Source organism: Protopterus annectens, chromosome 16.part0 (assembly GCF_019279795.1).
Source record: "Protopterus annectens isolate FY-2018-M chromosome 16.part0, PAN1.0, whole genome shotgun sequence".
Lineage (NCBI taxonomy): Eukaryota > Metazoa > Chordata > Ceratodontiformes > Protopteridae > Protopterus > Protopterus annectens.
The window spans coordinates 661677059-661699558 of record NC_056750.1 but is presented as its reverse complement, the minus strand read 5'-3'; the positions used below and the strand labels follow the sequence as shown (position 1 = coordinate 661699558).

General features: G+C 36.1%; 1 protein-coding gene across 1 annotated transcript in view; it reads left to right on the top strand.

The window, feature by feature from the left end:
- LOC122790639 (whirlin-like) overlaps positions 1-22500 on the top strand; it is a 288251-nt gene that overhangs the window by 763 nt on the left and 264988 nt on the right. The gene's annotated exons all lie outside the window — the stretch shown is intronic.

Genomic DNA, 22500 nt, shown 5'->3' with positions numbered 1-22500 from the left:
AATAAAATCATTGCAATGTGACAGTGTTATCACAGAAATACAGAGTATGACAGAATGTTTAACAGAGGTCTTCCTAGGCTGTTATAACATTTGTTACCAGTGAATGCTCCAGGGGCCTTCTCCTTCTTTTAATGTAATTCATGAAAGTTTTTTTTAAGGGATACTAACTTGCTTCTTGCTGACATAGGGCAGTTTTACTTATATAGAAACCCTGTAATGCAGATGGCAATGTGCATTTTTTTTTTTGTTAAATATTATTGATACTACCTTGCAGATACTACAGGTAGTTAAGTTCTATGCCATAGTTTACTGGGACACTGATAACTTGAAAGCTAATTTCCTGTACAAGGTTAGTATGAAGTAAACTATAAGCTTTTTACCAGGGCTTAATTCCCTCACTTTTCATGAATCATGCATAATGTTTGACTTTTGAGAAAAATTATTTATTAGATCAAAACTCCTAGAATCGCCATTAAAATTAATATGATTTGTTCTGGGTAAAAAGAAAGGCAATTAATATATCTTGCCATCTCTCTCTCTCTCTCATTAAACACTTTGGCTCTAGTACACACACACACACACACACAGTGAAGTGTTCTACAGTCCAGTGGCATAACTATTCCATAAGCAATATGCTTGTTCTGCTGAACAACATACAAAAGAACACGGTAAAAATGGGCTTTTATGTTTAAATTTGCAAAATATCATAGATTGCATTTATAAATTATGTCAGGCATGCTTGTGCAGTATGAATGTCATAAAACTCCAATTTCCAAGATTAGAATTATAAAAATTCCTATAATTTGAACAAGATATTTATCGGATATGAGGGCCATATCTCTCAGATATTCACAAGTCCACCTGACGTCTTCAGAAGAAATCTATTTAGAACAGCATTCAGAGAGAATGTGCCAAAAACACATATGTTTAGTCCATGCTGCATTTTACCAAAAATTCTCACTGGAAATTAATGACCAGTGTTATTTATCAGCTTGATTTTGGTTTTTTGAGCCATGTACTGGAATGCATGCTTTCTGTATGCCAGCTGCAATACCAGCTATAGTATCAGGCAGCTTTGGATGTGCTGTAAACCAAATGCAGCACATTACCCTTTTTTACTGTTAAGTGACATCTTATTTGTATATCACTTCTAGTATCATTCAGCATTGTCTGTGAAAGTAATAAGCTACAGTTTTCAGAATTGCAAATATGGCTTGTATACTTTTCAACCCAGTTAACTATTCTCAGCAACACCCTTTAAAAGATCATTGTAATACAGACATAGTATAATGCAAAGACTTAATTTTTTGGTCTTATTTTCTTTTATAACCATCATTGTCCCACTTTCAGTCTCATGCGGGGGGTGGAACACACATGAAAGACCATTACGTTTGTTCCACTGATGTCCGTTAATCAGCTTAAATAATAACTGGACAGTAGCACAACTTTTTCTCAGTTCAGACTATGGTCCAGATTACAGAAGACTTGCTATCACAGTAAGTAACTTACTCCAAGACTTGCCCAGTGTAAATCCATTTATAGATAGGTCTTACACACAGAACGAGTCTTTCCGAATAAGGGCAGACTTACACTGGAGTAAGTCGTTTATAATGAGAGTAAGTCTTTTGGAATTGAGTCCTATATTTTCCTCCTTACAAAAAGATTCTCTGTCACCACATATACGCACAAAGCATGGCTCTCCCTTTTCTCACTTTCAGTTGGCATCGCTCTTCTGTTCAACCTCCTTGATGCCTGTCACAGTCGGTTTGCACAAGTTCTTGAATAAGCTTTTGTAGGAATTTATTTACTAGTTTTACTTTATTTTTATTTATTTATTCTTTGTTTACCATGTTAGTTCCACTAGGCTACTACCTGTTTTCAGGAGATAGTCAAGGTGGTATTTATACCGCTTTGGCCATGGCATCTTGGTAGCGCTTCCTGTCATCTGGTCGAGTAGGCAGCAAATGTGGAGGTTGGAGGAGATAGTTGAGAGGTGTGTTGTGACTGTAGTGCTGTTAGTTGAACAGTAAATATTTTAAAATTAACAGACAAGGAATCAGTGGCAAAGTTGATGTCAGGAAGAGACGATGGTGTGCCGGAGATGGGGAAAAGGCAGTCATGCCTTTTCAAACCAAATGTTAACATGTCAGAGGCAGTGGAATTAGATATGTAGGATTTATTCCAGCAGAATTTATTTGAAGCAGAAGTTACAACTCAGGATTGTGCTGTTACAATCCTCAAGTTGGGAGGTTGCGGGGATGATATATTGTTGGAGATGGTGGAGGAAAGTGAGCCAGAAGTTGGAAAAGACATGCCATGGGAGAAATGAAGGACAGAATACAGAAGGAAGAACAACAACAGAGTGAGGATATGCAGATGGAAAAAAAATCATACGTTGATAGGGTGAAAGAAGGGATGCATGGCAAGAAAGAAGAGAAAGAAATGAATGCCAAAGAAAAAGACTATTTAAGGTATGCTCTAGTGGGTAGATATAAGGTATGGGATGAAGTTATTAAGATGCTTAGAATCAAACCAAATAATGTAAGAGCACTCATTCATATTAATAAAGAGACTTTTTTGTGACATTATTTTGAGACTGGGGCAAATAATGGAAAAGTGTATAGAAGAATATGAAAAAATGAAAAACTGTTCACCATGGAACTTATATGTACTTAAGCCTTCTTTTAGGGAAACTAAGAACTGAAGTTGAAAAAGAGACTTAAAGTATTTGTTAAATATATGTAATGATGTGCTAAACTTATCAAAAGTGTATGATAATAGAGGTTTATGGACTGGGGTGTGGGACTGCAACATCGTATTGAAATTGGAAAATGATAGTATTGTGCATATTCCAAGTGTTATTAATGTTGAAGGAGAAAGAGACTTGGTTAGATGTTGGGGTCAGCCAAAACATGCTTTTTGTTTGGGAAAATGGATCATTTAATTAGCAAATGTGAAAAAAAGATGTTTTACATGTCATGTAGGGGTTTAGGACTTGATGCAAAAGACTGTGAACTAAAATGTTATAAATGTAAAAAAGTGGGACATTTGGGGAAGGTGTGAAGAAAAAGAAAATTAAGTCATTCCAGATTTAACAGAGAATGTACCAGAACAAGGTAATAAGGATAAAGTTAAAGAAAAGGATGTAGAAAAGAAAAAATGGAAAAAAGATAGTAATACCGATATGGAACAAATATTTCAAAAAGATTAAGTGAAAGATGATTTAACTGTAGTAATTATTGAAGAAGAGTCAAGTTTAAGTGAGAATAATGTTAAATGGAATATACTTAAACAAAAAAGAAATTCGGTTGGAAAAAAACTGAGAAAAAGGAAAATATAGAAGACTTAAAAAAGAAAAAAGAAAGGGAAAGGATGAATACATATTATCGTTTAAAGAAGAATTACATGTAAAGTTTTGTCATTAAATGTGAATAGTTTTAAAATGGAAAGAAGGACAGGGATTTTGAAGTAGTGTAAAAAGATAAATAATTATGTTATTATACTAGACAATATTAGATTTGTATCAAAAACAGAAAGATATCAAACATAAGTGTGGTGGAGAAAAATGTAATATGGAATTTTGGGAAAGAGACCTGCTCAGGAATACTTATATTATACAAAGATACTATTAAAGTGTTGGATGTTACATTTGTCATAACAGGGAGAATTACTGTTATTGACCTAAGATGGAGAGAATGTGTTATGAGATTTATTGCAGTATATGCATATGTAGTAAAAAGGGGAGGGAAGAGATGTTTAGGAAGTTACTACAATATGTAGCAGTTAATATGGGGATAACTGTAGTCGAGGACTTTAATTGTAATCTAAGACAATGGCATAAAAAGGCTTATGATAAAGTAATAAAAGACATTATTAAATATGGACAGTTAAAACTGTGGAAGTTATAGACTTGAACTTATAGAAGAAGGGTTAAAAGAACAGATATAGATTATTTTTATTATCAGTAATTTTAGCAACAGTCACACAAGGAGTTTTACCTTCAGTGTTTTCAGATCAGAGGGCAATATGGATCATGGAAAAGGGAAATGATTATATAAAAATAGGGAAAGGCATAAAAAGAATAAATGAAGTGAAATGGGATGATAACGAGAGAGAAGAAGTCATGAGACTATGAAAATATCATGTAGATATGAAAGAATTTTACAAAGATTGGTCAAAATGGTGATTAAATTTTACCTGGAATATGAAAAATGTTATATGGCATGGGAAAATGGAAAATATAAATGGGAAAATTATTTTTAAGAATTTAAATACTATGTCACACAAGGAGTTTTACCTTCAGGGTTTTCAGATCACAGGGCAATATGGATCATGGAAAAGGGAAATGATTATATAAAAATAGGGAAAGGCATAAAAAGAATAAATGAAGTGAAATGGGATGATAACGAGAGAGAAGAAGTCATGAGATTATGAAAATATCATGCAGATATGAAAGAATTTTACAAAGATTGGTCAGAATGGCGATTAAATTTTACCTGAAATATGAAAAATGTTATATGGCATGGGAAAATGGAAAATATAAATGGAAAAATGATTTTTAAGAATTTAAATACTATGATTGTATAGAGAAGAAAGATGAGAATCAAGCAACAGAAAAGACATGAAATGATCAAGAAAAAATAGAGCTGTTATTGTATAAACAAAGATATTTTTTGAAAGGAAAAAAGAAGAAATTCCTCCATATTGCAGTAACATAAATAGAGAATAATAGTGTAATGAGGGAAATGAAAGTTTCATCAGATAAGATACATAGCACACAAGAGGAGATAATGAATATAGTGAAAGAATATATTAGGACAGCATTTAAAGAGAAGAGAAGTAAGACATGGCAGGAATGGAAGGTACATACATTTTCTGATATGGAGAATAAGGATTTAGAAAAAGAGATAGAAGAACTAGAATAGTTAATAAAAGAAATGAGCTGCAGGACTGGATGGAATGGAATATTAACTGTACAAAAATCTGACTATAGAACAAAAAAGGGGGGTTATAAAGGTACTAAATGAATGGTTAGAGAAACTCTTTATGTATAAAGAGTTATGTGGAGCTATCATTAGGTTTATATAGATAAGAGGAGAGAAGAAGAAATTCAAAATTGAAGACCAGTCGTACTAAATACGGATTATAAGATTTTTATTAAAATATTACACAAAAGGATGGAAGGAAAGTAGACAATGTTGTAAATGATTATGTGTTTGGTATGAAAGGTAAAAAAGTTCAAGACTTATTAATTTAGGGAATTAGTAGGTGATATAGTAGTTAGAAATGCTAAGGCAAAAGTAATGGTAGGAGGCTTAAGTAAAGCATTTGATTCAATACATCACTCAGCATTATGGAATATATTTGATATGTATAATATAAGTCAATGATTAAAAGTGTGTGTATTTCAGCATTGTTTGTGTCTTTCAGCTTTTCCAGGTTAGGGGTCACCACAGCGGAACTCCGGTCCGCTAATGATTGGCAGTAGATTTTTACGTACTGGCTTGTCAGGCCTAATGCACAGTCTTCAATGAAGGAATGCCCATTCACGCATGTCGCTACACAGAAGACGCTCTAACTGAGAATCGAACGGGCACCAATCTAACTGTGAGGCGACAACACTACCACAGCATCACCACCACAGTTTGAGTATAATATAGTGAAGATTATGATTAATGGATGTTTGAGTGAAGATATAAAGTTAGTGAAGGGTATTAGGCAATGATTCCCATTGAGTGGTACATTATTCATATTACTAATGAATGTAATATCTACGTACATGAATAAGGAGATGGATGCTAATAATTATATTTCTAAGGAAGGGATAAAATGCCTATATTGTTAAATTACACATAAGACATTATTATTACAACAAAAATTAAGTTAGCATGAATATTGTAATAAAACAAATACAAGAAGTTATTAAAATCGTTGGGTTAGTATTAAAGATAAAAATCTAGGATTAGGTTCTAAAAGAAAGACTGAAGAGTTTAATTTAATAAGGAAATAATTAAGATCCTTACAATAAACTTTGGGAAACAAGAAATTATAAATTCTGCATGGAAAGAGAAAATAGAGGAAATAAAACACATGTGTGGGTTTTTGAAGTCTTTTAGGTTTTCCTTTAAAAAGAAAGTATACTTAATACAATTAGTACTGTTAGCAAAGATTGCTTATTTGACCAGTGTCTTTAGCATTCTTTTGAACTTAAAAATGATGTAAATAATATAACATTTCCTTTATCTCGGATGCAGGTTAAACCCTGTGAAAAGAGAAGTGCTATATGTAAAAAATGAAAAAGGAGTTTAGGGTTAATACACCCTATAGTGTACATGTCATCCTTAAATGTATAGACAGCAAGGAAACATTTGAAAGATAATGAGGCTACGTTAATTACAAAAACACTAAGTATGAAATATAAAATGAAATGATTGACTTTATTTTTTAAAAAAGGAGGCTTTGTAATAAAGAAATGGAAATTATCAAGATAAGTTTATTTTGTGGAAAATTAATGTGAAATAAATTGAAAATAGAAAAAAATGTAGGATACAATTATGGAAAAACATTACAGGATATATTCTTGGAAAGAAATGACAAGAAAAGGAATGCTATTGCTGCAAGAATGAAAAGATCTTAAAGACATACAGAAGGTCAGGATTTTTTAGAGGTTTATGCACAAGTTACCAGTGAAAGTGAATATGCCATACAAAAGTAAAAAAGGCAGAGTTTGTTTATATTCTGGTGAATTTGAAACTTGTAAACATTTTCATACAATGTAAAAGGGTCCATTTTTTATTGGAAAAGGTTATACAGAGAAAATATGTAAGTGACTTTGAAGACGTAAATGTAAGAAAGAGGTTGAAAATCTCAATAAAAATGTTTGCTATATTATGGTTGATATGGAATTGGAGGGTTAAGGAAATCATGTTCAATGAAAAATAGGACTTAGCAGTGATGAAAAAAAATCAGGTATTGGTTGTAGAAATTGGAGTGGGAGTCAACAAAGTAATAAGTTTGTGTTTCATATGATGAAGCAAAATGTAAAAGGAGGATGATATTTCTAAATAGTGTAAGTATGTATATGTATGTTGTAAATAGTTGTAAATGTGAATACTGTATGTAATGTCAATATGTAACTACTGATTGCATAAATATCCATGGAGTGTGTAAATAAATTATCCCTACTATGTGTGTTGTGCAGGGGATGCAAAAATCAATTCACTTCCTGTTTCCATTCCAAGTACAGTGGCAGTCCTGAGAGACAGGGAACAACACGGAGAGTCAGCTGTTAGGTGTTAAGAGCAAGGATTTGGAATCCTTGCAGGCCTTGGAGAGCAGTTGCAAGATTGAAGGAGGTGTGTCCAGGAATGGATTAATGGCAGTTAGGCCATTAGTGAAAATGCTGGAGGAGCAGAAGGCATTCAAGCCTTCCAACAGTTATACCATAATAGATGGAGAGGGAATCATTGCTGAGAGTGTAAAGGTGTCCAAACCTTCACAAGATTCAGAAGAAATACTTCATATGTGGTCGTATGTGGAAGAGAGAATAATGTTGGATGTATGGAGATCATGGCAGATGTATTATTACAACCCTCCAGTTGGGAGGGTTGCAGGATGTTCTGCTTCAAGAATTAATTTTACAAAGTGAAGCAGCATCATGTGCAGACACCATGGAGAGAGTATAATAGGAAGAATTTGTAGCAGTGTGAATAAAAAGACATATGCAATGTAGGAGAAAGAAGGAGAAAACAGAAAAAAAGCGGCACAGAGGAATAGAAACCACTTATTATGTATCAGCTGTAAAGATGATAGAAGTTTGGACAGGAATGACATTTGGAATAGTATAGTGGTTCCTTTGGGCATCTCACCAGAAAAGATAAGAGCTTTCATACATATCAATAAAGACTCTTATTTTGATATTATTTTTGAATTAAACAGTAACTTTAATCTGTGGAACATTTACAGTGGATATAAAAAGTTTACACAATCTTGTTAAAATGTCAGGTTTTTGTGATATAAAAAAATGAGACCATAATAAATCATTTCAAAACTTCTTCCACCTTTAATGTGACCTATAACCTGTATAATTCAATTGAAAAAACAATTGGTTAGAGGAAAAATATAAAAAATAAAAAGCAAACAATAAGCTGGTTGCATAACTGTGCACACCCTTAAACTAATACATTGTTGAAGCACCTTTTGATTTAATTACAGCATTCAGTCTTCTTGGGTACACACCTGCCATCAATTAAAGAGACTCTGATTAACCCCAAATAAAGTTCAGCTGTCTTAGTAGGATTTTCCTGACATTTACTCAGTTACCTGCTACAGCTAAAGCCATCATTTGCAGAGAGCTTACAAAGCTTCAAAGGGATCTCATTGTTGAAAGGTATCAGTCAGGAGAAGGGTACAAAAAATTTTCCACAGCATTGGATATACCATTGAACACAATGAAGACAGTCATCAAAAAGTGGAGAAAATATGGGACAACAGTGACATTGCAAAGAACTGGACATTCCTCCAAAATTGATGAAAAGACAAGACAAAAACTGGTCAGGGAGGCTGCCAAGAAACCTACGGCAACACTGAAGGAGTTGCAGGAATTTCTAGCAGGTACTAGTTGTGTACTACATGTGACAACAATCTCCCATATTCTTCATATATCTGGACTATGAGGTAGGGTTGAAAGACGGAAGCCTTTTCTTACATAGAAGAGCATCCAGGCCTGGCTAAAATTTGCAAAACAATACATCAAGTCTCCCAAAAGCATGTGGGAAAATGTGTTATGGTCTGATGAGACCAGGGTTGAACTTTCTGGCCACAATTCCAAAAGGTGCATTTGGCACAAAAACAACACTTTGCATCACGAAAAGAACACCATCCCCACGACAAAGCATTGTGGTGGCAGTATCATGCTTTGGGGCTGCCTTTCTTCAGCTGGAACTGGGGCTTTAGTCAGGGTGGAGAGAATTATAAACAGTTCCAAAGACCAGTCACTTTTGGCCCAAAACCTTCAGGCGTCTGCTAGAAAGCTGAAGATAAAGAGGAATTTCACCTTTCAACACGACAATGATCTCAAGCATACATCCAAATCAACAAAAGAATGGCTTCACCAAAAGAAAATTAAAGTTTTGGAATGGCCCAACCAGAGCCCAGACCTAAATCCAATAGAAAATCTATGGGGTGACTTGAAGAGGTCTGTGCACAAGAGATACTCTCACAGTCTGACAGATTTGGAGTGCTTTTGCAAAGAAGAGTGGGCAAATATTGCCAAGTCAAAATGTGACATCCTGATAGACTCCTACCCAAGAAGACTGAATGTTGTAATTAAATCAAAAGATGCTTCAACAAAGTATTACGTTTAAGGATGTGCACACACAACAAAGTATTATTTTAAGGGTGTGTGCACTTATGCAACCAGCATATTGTACTTTTTGTATTTTTTCCCCTAACATATTTGTTTATTTCTCAATTGAATTGTACAGATTATAGGTCACATTAAAGGTGGGAACATTTCTGAAATGATGTATTGCGGTCTCATTTTTTATATACCAAAAACCTGGTATTTTAACAGGAGCATGTAAACTTTTTATATCCACTGTATGTGATTCAAGTATTTAATAAGGAAGCAAAAATAAAAAAAAATATTCAGTTTAGTATAGAAGTTGAAAAAGAGACACTAAAAGACTATTTAAAGATGTGTAAAGCAGTAATGGGCTTTGTAAAAATATATAACAAAAATCTTTATTGATCGGGATGGCAATGAACTGTGATATTAAAAATGGAAAATTACCGCATTGTTCGTATAGCAAGTTTTATAAATGTTGAGTAATATAAAGGGTTTGTAAAATACTAGAGACCACTAGAAATGTGTTAATTTTTTTTCTAAAAAAACATTTATTTAATGAATATGATAAAGAAAATGTTACATTTGTGGAAAGGTGGGGCATAATGTGAAACAGTCTGATTTACAATATTTTAAATGTGAGGAAATCAAGACATTTATGGATGGATTGTAAGCAAAATATAGAAGAATACTAAAAAGGGGAAGAGAGAGATCAAGAAATTGATCAAGAAACAGACTTAATTGAAGTAATAGAAATAGAACAAGAGAAAATGGAAGAAAATCAAATGGTGACATATAGGAGTAAGATAAAAGAAAGTATTAGAACTAAGGAAAGAGAAAGTGATAAGCAAGGAAATGAAAGGATGTCTGACGTAAGTGAAGAAGAAGAAATGAAATGGAGAGCAGTAAAAGGAAAATTCATCTGGGAAAAGAGTAAAAGATATGAAAAGAAAATTTCTAGGGAGAGGCATAAAAGATAATAAGAAAGGTAAATAGTAGTGTTTTTTGAAGAGAGAGTAAATAATATAAAAGTGTATCACTGACAATATTAGTGGTAAATGTTAATAGTATTAACCTATAAAGCAGAGAATATGTGTATTAGAATGATGTGCTAAAGTAGATATGGATAAAACCATATTAGAAGCCATAAGAATATTGCCAAAATATGAGAGACTACAAACAGGATATGGGGATGAATTATCTAGAATATAGGTATAGAAACATGTTCAGGTACAGCAGTATTATGTAACTCATCAGTCAAAGTGTTAGATTTTATATTAGTGGTAATGGGGAGAATAATAGTTGTAAATATAAGATAGAAAGGACAGGTGTACAGAATTATTGCTATATATTATGTTACGATGAAAGCAAGAAAAAAATGTTTAAAACAATTTTTATTATGTAAGTCTCGATATTTATATAATAATGGTAGGTGATATGAATTGCCACAAAATGAAAAAAAGAGAGAAGAAACATAGAAGTATAAGTGAAAGTAATAATTAGAAAGTTGTATGGATAGAAGAAAAAGAAAGTAATAAGTAATTTAAAGACAGAAATAAATTATTTCATAATTTAAAAAAATTAAGTATCATACAAGAAGGCTCAAAAATTACAGGATTTTCTGATCATTTAGCAATTTTGTTAGAAATTCAAGAAAAAAAGGATTATTTAAAATTAGAAAAGGTATAAAGAGAGTAATCAAAAACAGACAAAGAATGGAGAGAAATGATTAATCAGTTGTGGACAGATCATGTAAAAATGAGAGTTTTAGATCTGAAATGGACATCATATTTAGTATGTTTTAAAAGCAAATATAATAAAATGTTACATGGAATGGCATAAAGTAAAAAGAGAAGAGGGAAAGAAAAACTATAAAGAAATAAGGATGCACTGGAAATGATAAGCAATAAGAAATAATTTTATAATAGAGAGAAAGAAGGAAATAAGTTAAATTAAGAAGAAATTAAAGAACATTTATATACACAAAGATACTTCTTACAAGGCAAGAAAGAAGTGGCACCATATTTAAGTGGATTAAGAGGAAAAATGGTAATATGAGAGTTAAGAAATATGAAAGGACAGAAAGTAAGGAGTCAGCAAGCAGTAATGAATGCAGTAAAGCAGTATGTAGAAGAGAGTTTAAAAATTAAGACAGATCAAATATATACGTGGAAGCTTAACAATTTCAGAGAACAAGATAATACAGATGTAGAAAAAGCTGTTACAGTGGTAGAATTGAATAATCTGTTAAGAATGGTAAATTTAGATTCTGCACTAGGTTTACAATGGATAGAATATAATATGTATAAAGATATGAAGTATTCCCCAAAACGTATTTGTACAAGTGTTGAATGGTTGGATAAAGTATTTAGTCAAGAGAAGATATGTATTAGAGTGATGAAATTTATTTGGAAGATGATAATAAAGATGATATAAAAAAATTGGAGGCCAATAGTACTTATCTTTGATTATAACATATTTATAAAAATATTGCAAATAAGATTGGATAAGAAAGTTATAATATATCAGAAGACACTCTATTTGGAAGGAAAGGAAAACCAATTCAGTAATTATTAATGATAATAAAAAAGGTGCATGATATTTGTTATAAAAAGCCGGAAACAAAAATTATTGTAGATGATCTAAATAAAGCATTTGATAAGATACAGCATGACATATTATGGAAAATAATGAAAGAAAGTAAGTGAGAAATTTCTTAAGATCTTTAAGACAGCATATAAAAGTAATGAAGTAAAAGTGTTACTGAATAGAAAGTTAAGTCAAGAAATATATATAAATAGTGGGATAAGGCAAGTATGTCCTATGAGTAATGTTTTATTTCTAGTAGTTATAAACACATTGGTTAGTAATATAAATATGGCATTGGAAGAATTAGAATATAAGACTATAGAAGGTATAATGATATCAGTAATGTTTACTTAAGCAGATAATGTAATAATAATAGTAAAGAATAAACAAGGGATGGAAGATGTGATTAAGAGACTTAATGGATAGTTGAAGAGTATAGGAATGACTGTAAATAGAGATAAAGGCACAGGATTAGGAGAACTTAAGATAGAGGACATTCAGTTTAACATGAAAGAAATAACATTATTAGAAATAAAATTTGAAGATGACCTGATAAAGAATAATCAATGTGAAGAGACAATAGCAAAACTGAGACATATTTGTCTATTTTGGAAGATATATGCAATATCTTCTAAGAAAAAGGTGTACTTAATTTCTGCATTGATAGGAAAAATAGCATATTTAGCAAGCATATATATGATTCTAGCAAAAGAACAGAAAGAAAGTTGAACAATTGTTTTCTCCTTTATATGAGGTTCCAGGTTGAATCTGGAAAAAATAAATATATTAATATGTTAAAGACAACCAAGGAAGATTGGACTGATAAATCCAGTGGTGTGTGTAGCATCACTGAATTTATACCAGGCATTAAAGTGGTTTAAAGAAGGAAATGGTTCTCTTATAAGTGTAATTATTACAGAAAAATAAAAAGAAATATGGAGTTTTTTGAGAAAATAAAAGAATAAGAAAATAAATGAATAGAGAAATAACATATCAATAGAAGATTATACTGTGTAAATTAAAAATAGAAGATGTGGAAGAAAACAGGAATATATAATAAATATTATGTCCCCTATTACATAATCGAAGATGCATTATTTTGAATGTGTCTTGATCGAACTTGAAAGCGCGAAACAGCAAAATACCGAAACAGCATATAAGCAAATTCTTTCCTTGGGAAAGAAATTGCTTGGCCTCCTTCATTCTTTTGCCATTTTTGTCACTGCAGTGCATTCTTGGAGTTGGTATATTTAAGTAGGGGGGTATGGGTGGTAAAGCCCCCCCCCCACTTTATGTAATGTTTTAAAGTTTTTTTGTTTTTGTTGTTCTTTTTTGGAACAGCGATTTTTTTTTTTCCCTGGGAAAAATATTGCTGTTCTAAGTGTATGGGATTGTAAACTTTCACTTACATGGGGTCGATAAATCAGCATTCGCTTTTTTAAGCATTTGCTGATTTAATATAGACCTGAATATTATTGTATATATCCATTCAAAAAAAAAAAAAAAGGATAAAAATATAAAGGCATTAAAATTAGAATAGAATGGTATAAAGAAGTATATTTCACGTACAGATTTTTTTAATCAAAACAATCTATAAATAAATTTCCAGTAAAAGATAATATACCATATTAAAAAAAAAAAACAGAAGAAATAATTTGCCATTATTGTGGTGACATTGAATCAATGGTACTTTTTTTTATTTTATTTTTTGCAATGTCAAAGGGTAAAGAGGTAATGGGATAAGTTATGTGAAGAAAACTACTTGGAATGTGTTATAAAAATAGGATGAATCTACATGGATATGATTGAATTTGGTTATTGTAGTAATAAGAGTAAGAAATTCACAAAAAAATTGATAGGGAACTGTTTTATATAATCTGGATTATATGAAATAAAAGAATGAATGAGATAAAATATAATGGATACTGGACAGTGTCCATGATATTAAGAAAGACAAGATTTTAATTGCAGGAAAAAGAATGGGGATCTTAATGTGTATATATTTGTATAGACAGTAATGCAAAAGATATTGATCAAAGTGTTTAAAAGAATGAGCATTTGAAAAAAATAAAAAATGTAAATACTAGTATATAATTGTAAATAATATATAATGGATGTGAAGAATATGAATGATGTATATAACGTATATAATGTATGTAGTGTATTTAAAAAAAGATCCCTACATAAAAAGTAAAAGAAGTAATAATTTTCACAAGTAAGTGTCTAGAGGTGATGGAGTGGTTTTAAATAAGCAGAAAAGGAAAGGTGTAGATTGTGTGCTAAAGATAAAGAGTTTATATTCTATAATGAATAAAATTTTGTGTTAATTATAAAATTTGTGGATAAAGATGCAAGTAGAATTCAATGGGAAAAGACAATAGAAGAACTAAAACAATTTTAATTTATATAGGGTTCTTGATTAAATACAGTAAAAAGAGGAGTTTTGTATGCAAATAAAGAGGAAGGTGGTTTAGGGTTAATTAACACAGCAGTGTATACTGCTTCATTAAATTTGTACAGAGTGGTAAAATGGATAAATAAAAAAGATTAGAGATTATTAGTAACATTGCATAAATATAAGTATGATAAATTTAGGGTATGGTAAAAAAAGACTAAAAGAGAAAGAGTGTATAAATAAAGAAATAAAATGTTGCCAATAAAAAAAAAAATTGTGGAAAACTGATGATACAGAAAAAGAATGAAAAGTATGGTATATGAATTTAATGATAAAACACTATGTAAAATCATGAGAAAATATAGCAGATGAACATTTAAAGTTGTAAAATTAAGAAGGAAATGGTATAATAAGAAAGTAGAATGTCAAGATTCTTTGTGGAAATTGGTAATAGATAAACTACCAGTAAAGATTATATGCCATATAGAAAGAAATGTGGTATAATATGTTTACATTGTCCTGAAGAAGGAACTGCACGTGTTTTTGAAATGTAAAAGAGTAAAAAAGTTATGAGGAAAACTATGTAAAGAAGATTTTTTGAATATGAAAGAAGTAAATAAAATAAACATGGATATGATTAAGTATGGATATTATCAGAATCGAAGTAAAGAATAAGTTAAAAAGAATTAGATACAAAGTTATTTTATGTTATATAGAATGAAAACATAATTGAAATTATTATTAATGGGAAATGGATTTTACCAACAATATTAAGTAAAATCAGATCACCGTTATGAAAAAAGGAGTGGGGGGTCTAATGGGGTGAAAATTTAGTATGAGTGTAAGGAAAATTATGAATATGTGTAAATAAATTTATTGTCTATATATTTGTACATTTGTGAATATATAATTGTGATGCAAATAAGAGTTATTTGTATATATAAATAAAGGACCCCAGCTCTTTTTGACAGGTGTTATGAGATCTTGTCCATCCTCCTGAGCCACCACCAACTCAAGAAGGTAAAGCTTCAGTTCAATGTCTCACCAGAAGGATAACACACTCAGGAGTGCAGCACACCCCCTTATGCTGCACTGCAGTGTTAGCAGTCCATCTACCTGGTATGTGGGTATCACCCAGAGCCTCCTGCAGACTATTCATTCTGTTCTCTATTACATTTGAATGATCTGGCCCAAGAAAAATTCTCACAGTAAAGTTATCATAGTTCTGCCTTCTTACTGTCCCATCTGCAGCAATAAGAAAAACTATAGGAATACAAGGTTATTGAATTTGTTACTGGATCAAACAACATAGAAACCACTGCTGTACATAGATAAGTCCTCTCTATTAGTTATAACTGTTATTAATATCTGAGTGGGGACTTCAGGCATGAATGTCAGAAAATGTCTCACCTCTGGATGATAGGAAATAACTAGACAAAAACTCATACAGCTAAACGAAATGCTGCCACAAAGAATATTTTATTTCAAAAGTAGCTTATTAATCAATGGTTTATAGCTGATAGAAGAAAGTAGTCATAAAAATTGCTTATTTTTTGAAAAAAATTCATGGCAAAACACAGTCACTGAAAAAAATGGGTCTATATTAAAAGACTGAAGAGGTGTTTCAGCAAACAAGTAATGAGTGAACGCACTAAAGTGCGAACACTCATAACAGAGATTTCTTTCCTTGGGAAAAAAATCACTTGGCCATCCCCGTGTGTTTGCCTCTTTCCTCACTGTTGTGCATTCTCGGAGTTGGTATATTTAGTTAGGGTTGGTGTCGGGGCTGTTGGGAGGTGAATCCCCCCACATTGTTATGTTTTAAAGTGTGTGCGTGTGTGTGTGTGTGTGTGTGTGTGTGTGTGTGTGTGTGTGTGTGTGTGTGTGTGTGTGTATATACATATGTATGTGTGTGTGTTTGTGCTGTTTTTTTTTTCCCAGGGAAAGAAACTGCTGATGTGAAGTTGTTCTATCTCGCCGTTTTGTTCTTACACGTGGGTCGGAGCCGATCCCTCGGCTCTGACTCGTCCGCTTTTCAAGCTCAGACTCTCAGAGAAGCTCGAGACCTAGTGTATATCCCATGATGCTCTGCTGTACATCCCCAGATCTAGTTTGCCGCTGCAACAGATCAACAGCTCGTCGGAGTTAGCTCGGGCCAGTGAATTTAAATTTCTAGTTATAACTTCTTTTTTCTCAAAATTTGTTCTTTGTGTCTAAATATTATATATATAGAGAGTGTTTAATAGTATAGTTAGATTCTTAGAATGTTAAATTCTTCCTTTTCTTCAGGTCTTTGGCCTTTCCTTGGGCGTGACAGGGCTCTGTCAGCTGTTTTGTGTGTGTTATTTGATATATATATAGTTAGAGTGGTAGCTATTATATATACCTTAGCTAATAGTAGTTGTTTGTTAGACTTTTAAAACTCTATACTTAGCGTGATTTAGTAGACTGTTAAGATATATATATTTATACATATTTTTAACTATATCATAGTGTGTGTTGTTATTGTTAAACCATGTCTGAAAAAAAAAATCAGGGTTTAAAAGGTGTGAGTGTGGTCAGAAAATGTCTGTTACAGACAATCACTCCACCTGCGTCTACTGCTTAGGCTCGGTACACCTACAAGAGGTGTGCTCTATCTGCCATTCCTTTAGCGCCAGGGTCCTCCTGGAAAGGTGCAGGAAATTGGTGGATAGAGGAATCCTAAAACATGAATTTCAGGCTTCTTTAGATAAGGCTGACACCTCTTCCAAGGCTTCGAAGGGGTCAAAGTCTTCCAAAGGATCCTCGGAGCCCAAGTCATTGGCTCCGAGTTCCTCAAGCATGGTCCGTGCATCGGCTCCGCAGTCCTTGGAGCCGTGTATCGAGTCCTTGCCTCGGGGTCCAGTTGTGGAACCGATATTGGAGACTCCTCAGTCTCCAATTCTTCAATCGGTTCCATCTTCGGCCCCTTCGACCCATCCCTCGACTCATTCTTCCAGGCTTTCCGATGTGGATCTGGACCGAGTGGTTAAGAGGCTCTTAGAGAAGCCGGCCCTGGCCAAAATGCTATCTGCTTCAAGCCACTTGGCTTCGAAGCCTGAAATGCCCCCCTTGGCTTCTCCACCTCCTCCTCCGAAGCCAATCGAGCATTCGGAGCCGGGTCAGATGGAACCGATACTGGTAGAACCCTTGGAGCCGAGGTTTGATCCTCCTCCCTCGGCTCCATCGACCTTGACCTCCTTGGTTCCAATCGAGGAATCTCGGGGCCGACAGTCCTTTGCCGGCTCCGGGGTGGAGAGTCGAACCGATACTTTGGTTCCGACTCTTCCACTTGGGGCTTCGGTGCAGGTGGCCTCGGCTCCGTCCTCTGGATTGGAGTGGAGGGTATTGGTCTGGGGAGAGCTGACGGTCTCTTCAGAGCCGAATGACTTCTCGGAACGGGATTCTGGTGCCTTCGATGCCATGAGGAAGGTCATGGCTGCCAAGACCACTACCTCCTCAGATCTGTCTTCATCTTTCCCAAAGGGGCCTCGTTCTACCTCTTCCCTGCAGATCCCCACAAAGCGTCGAGATCCAGGGCCTCAGGTATCCCCATTGGGTGACCCCTCCTCTCTGCGAACTTCACCAGATGCCCCCACTGATGAAGTCCCTAGGAAGAGATTGTGCAAGAGGAGGCACCTGGATTCCCCACAGGAATCTCTAACATCAGATACCGACTTGGAGGAATCAGAAGGGTCCCCACGGTCCCCCTCAGAAGATGTCTCCTTCGCAGACATATTGGAAATCTTAAGGCAGAGGGGTAATTGGCAGTCCCTTGCCCCTTCTGAGGATGAGTCGGTTCTCCTGAAGCCCTTCGGATCTCAACCATCCACCTCCTGGGTTACACCACCCTTCAATGAGCTGATGAAACTGGTTGCTCGAAGGGCGTGGGAATCCCCTGACTCAGTGAAACTGGTCCCACGGAGGCCCAATAATTTTATTACATCCACCACCGACAAGGCCTTTCTTACAAAAGGAGTCCCAGTTGATGCCATGGTGGTGGCGGCCACCAAGAAAGAGATGTCGGAACCCTCTTCGGCTGTCCATCCTCCTAATAGAGATTCTAGGATGATGGACAGATATGGGAAACACATATTTAGTTCTGCGGCATTTTCCATGAGGTCGCTCAACTACCTGACACATTTTACCCGCCTTCAACGAGATCTCCTAAAAGAGCTGGGAGATGCTCTTCAGGTTAATACAGCTGATGCAGTCTCGGAAAAGGTGACTGCACAACTCAACAGCCTCAATTCAATAGTAAACTCATCCATGCGCCTCATTTCATATGCAGCCGATGGATCGAGTAGGGTAGCAGTCTCAGCGATAGCTCTTTGGAGACAATCCTGGATGCGCCTTTGCTCCTTTGCGGAAGCCTTTAAATCTTCATTTGTCAATACCTCATTTGACGGGTCTGCCTTGTTCGGACCCAAAGTTAAGGAGACACTTACTAGGTGTGAACAGGAAGGGAAGACTCTGTCTGCTGTAGGGGTCCGTTTTTCCACTCCAACCAGACCGTACCTCAAAGGGCAAGGAAGTGGAAAAATGTGGTTCCGAAAACCTCAAGGAGCTTTCCAAAACACACCTACTGATACCCCCTCTAGAGGCAGAGGAGGGGGCAGAAATGGAAGATGCCATCCAAACGGCAGAGGCGGTCCACAGAACCAGGGTGACAGGGGCCAGTTTTCTGGTAAGCCCTATCAGCGTTCCTGAAAGGAAGCCCGGCTGTCCTACTCTGGAGGCAGTCGGGGGTCGCTTGGCTTTATACCCAGACACCTGGCTAAACATTACAATGGACTCTTGGGTAAAAAGCATCATTACCAAAGGTTATTACATTCCCTTTATAAAAACTCCACCTATATGTACAAGGATCCCAGATGTATCACCCAGTCTGAGAAAATTAGCAGCCGTAGAAATCGAAAAGCTGCTAGACAAAAGAGTCATCCAGCCAGTCCCGGAGGACCAAATAGGATCCTAAACTTACTCAAGGTTCTTTTTAGTTCCAAAGAAAACAGGGGACTGGAAGCCCATACTAGACCTCAGCAAACTCAACACCTTTGTCAAGAAGGTAAAGTTCCGGATGGTCATGCTGCAGTCGATTCTCCCGTTCTTATCAACGGGCGATTGGATGTGCTCTATAGATCTCAAGGATGCTTACTACCACATCAGAATGGATAGATCATCCAGAGATCACTTGCGTTTCCGGCTGGGAGCCAGTCATTACCAGTTCAGAGCCCTGCCCTTTGGCCTCACCACAGCCCCCAGGGTGTTCACCAAATGTATGGCAGTGGTCACAGCTCACCTGAGACGGTTGGGATTCTGAGTGTTTCCATATCTGGACGACTGGCTCCTCACCACCACCTCCAGGTATCAACTAATCCAAACAAGAGGCTACACCATAGACCTTTGTTCCCAGTTGGGAATAACCCTAAACTTCAAAAAATCTGCATTATCGCCCTCGCAGCATATTACATTTATAGGGGCAGAACTGGACACTGTCAACGCAAGGATCAGGTTGCCCCAATCAAGAATCGTAACTCTAAAAAATCAAGTACCCAGTCTCTTAGCCTGCAACAAAGCACCAGTGTCCCAGATACTACAACTCTTAGGAACCATGGCAGCCACATTGATAGCAGTCCCATTAGGCCGCATGCACATGTGAATACTCCAGTGGTTTCTCTTCGAAAAATGGTCTTACCAACAACTACCCATGTCTCACGAGATCAGGTTAACCAATATTTGCAAGAAGGATCTCAGCTGGTGGTTGAACAGCGACCAAGTGATAATGGGTCGTCTCTTCATTCTTCCCCAACCCACAGCCACAGTGACCACGGATACTTCCCTGACAGGGTGGGGCGGGGGGCTATTTCAGGGAAAGACTGTCCAAAGCACTTGGTCAATCATAGAAACACACTTGCATATAAATGTCCTAGAGCTGAGAGCGGTGTTCCTAGCATTTCAACACTTTCACGACTCTCTTCCTCCAGGCACAATTGCTATCCAGACAGACAACATGTCGGTTATCTGGTACATCAACAAACAAGGGGGAACCAGATCATACCCTTTATTCTGGGAGGCCTTAAGGATTTGGCAATGGGCTGTATCCACCAGACACTTTCTGATAGCAACACACATCCCGGGGTCATCCAACGTGATAGTGGACAAACTAAGCAGAGCCATGTTTTTGCCCCATGAGGGGCCAGCCTTGCTGCGACCTGTTTGCATCTCCAATGAATGGCAAATGCAGTAGCTACTTTGCCTTTTATTCCCCACTGGGGAATGAACCCAGGGACACGCTTGTGCACGATTAGCCTCCAGGCCTCCTATATGCCTTTCTGCCGATACCCCTAATTCCCAAATTCATGCAGAAAGCCAAAAGTCTGGGAAGGACTGTGATCTTGATAGCCCCGTCTTGGCCTCTATAGATTTGGTTTCCCTTCCTGCGGAAGTATCAACTGGAAGAGCTATGGATTCTGGACCCAGTGCCGGATCTTCTGACTCATTCATCGGGAGTTCTCCATCCCTCCCTCACTTCCCTAAGACTGACAGCTTGGCTGCTCCAATTCCCACATTAGCGAGGTCACAAGATTTGTCTGCTGCGGTCCAACACATTATAGTTTCCTCTCATAAACTATCCACCAGGAAACTATATAATAGCAAATGGAAACGGTTTGTTCACTGGGCTTCTCAACATGACACTGACCCTTATGTAGCACCTGACCATACCATCTTAGAGTTCTTGTCTTCCTTGTTCCATGATGGCACGGCTGCTGCCACCATTAGAGTTCAATTGGCTGCTATCTCAAACTTCCATGTAGGCTTTAATGGCTCCAACATTATGTCACACAGACTATGTAAAGCATTCTTAAAAGGAACCCACCACCTCAGGCCACCTATTAGGCATCTTGTCTACCCCTGGAATTTGAATCTGGTTTTATCCCAACTGATGCTCGCCCCTTTGAACCTGCTTCATCTCGCCATTTAAAGTTTTTGTCTTGGAAAACTTTATTCCTGGTAGCCATTACATCTGCACGTAGGGTCTCCGAACTTCAGGCCTTGTCTTCCAAACCCCCATACTTGATTTTTCACCCTGATAGGGTATCCCTCAGGACTAATCCTACCTTTCTTCCCAAGATCACTTCAGAAAATAACTTAAATCAGTCTATTGAGCTCCCACCCTTCTTCAAACACCATACCAACAAACTGGAATATATGTTACACAAGCTTGATGTACATAGAAAACCGAGGTTCTATCTAGATAGAACGAAGGATTTCAGACAATCGGATCAACTCTTCATTTCTTATGCAGACCATAAGAAAGGTTTCACAGTGTCAAAAACCACACTATCCAAGTGGCTCTCTGACTGCATCAGATTCATTTATGCTTCCACGAATCAACCATTAGAAACTAACATCAAAGCCCACTCTACACGAGCTGCTTCTACGTCATTGGCTCATGCAGCTCGCTTGCCTTTAGATACCATCTGTGCAGCTGCCACGTGGTCAAAACCTCACACGTTTATCACTCATTACAAAGTGGATAGGACCTCCAGGGACAGGGCTACGTCTGGTTCCACTGTGCTCAGGAATGTTCTCCCATGCGCCACCCAGGGTTAGGGTGCTTGGGGCCTACTGCGATGTAAGAACAAAACGGCGAGATAGAACAACTTCACATAAAGAAGTTATGTCCTTACCATAATGTTCCATGTGAGTTGTTCATCTCGCCTTTTGTTCTTACATTCCCGCCCACCTTCCCCCTCCAGTCGGGGAGATGGTTGCCTTGGAGGATTGGTTCAGTTGTCAGTCTGTTAATACATTCCTACTCTTCTTGTTCCTTTTACTGTTATAATTATCTAAGCAGGTAGACTCCATAGTCTTATTCTGTCGGTAGGCTGTCTTGGTTGCAGCACACTACATCTGGGGATGTACAGTAGAGCATCATGGGATATACACTAGATCTTGAGCTTCTCTGAGAGTCTGAGCTTGAAAAGCAGCCGATTCGGAGCCGAGGGATCGGCTCCGACCCACGTGTAAGAACAAAAGGCGAGATGAGCAACTCACATGGAACGTTATGGTAAGGACATAACTTCTTTTTTTGAGCATTCGCTCTTTAGTGCATTCGATCATTATGTGTCGACCAAGAGGTCTTCGC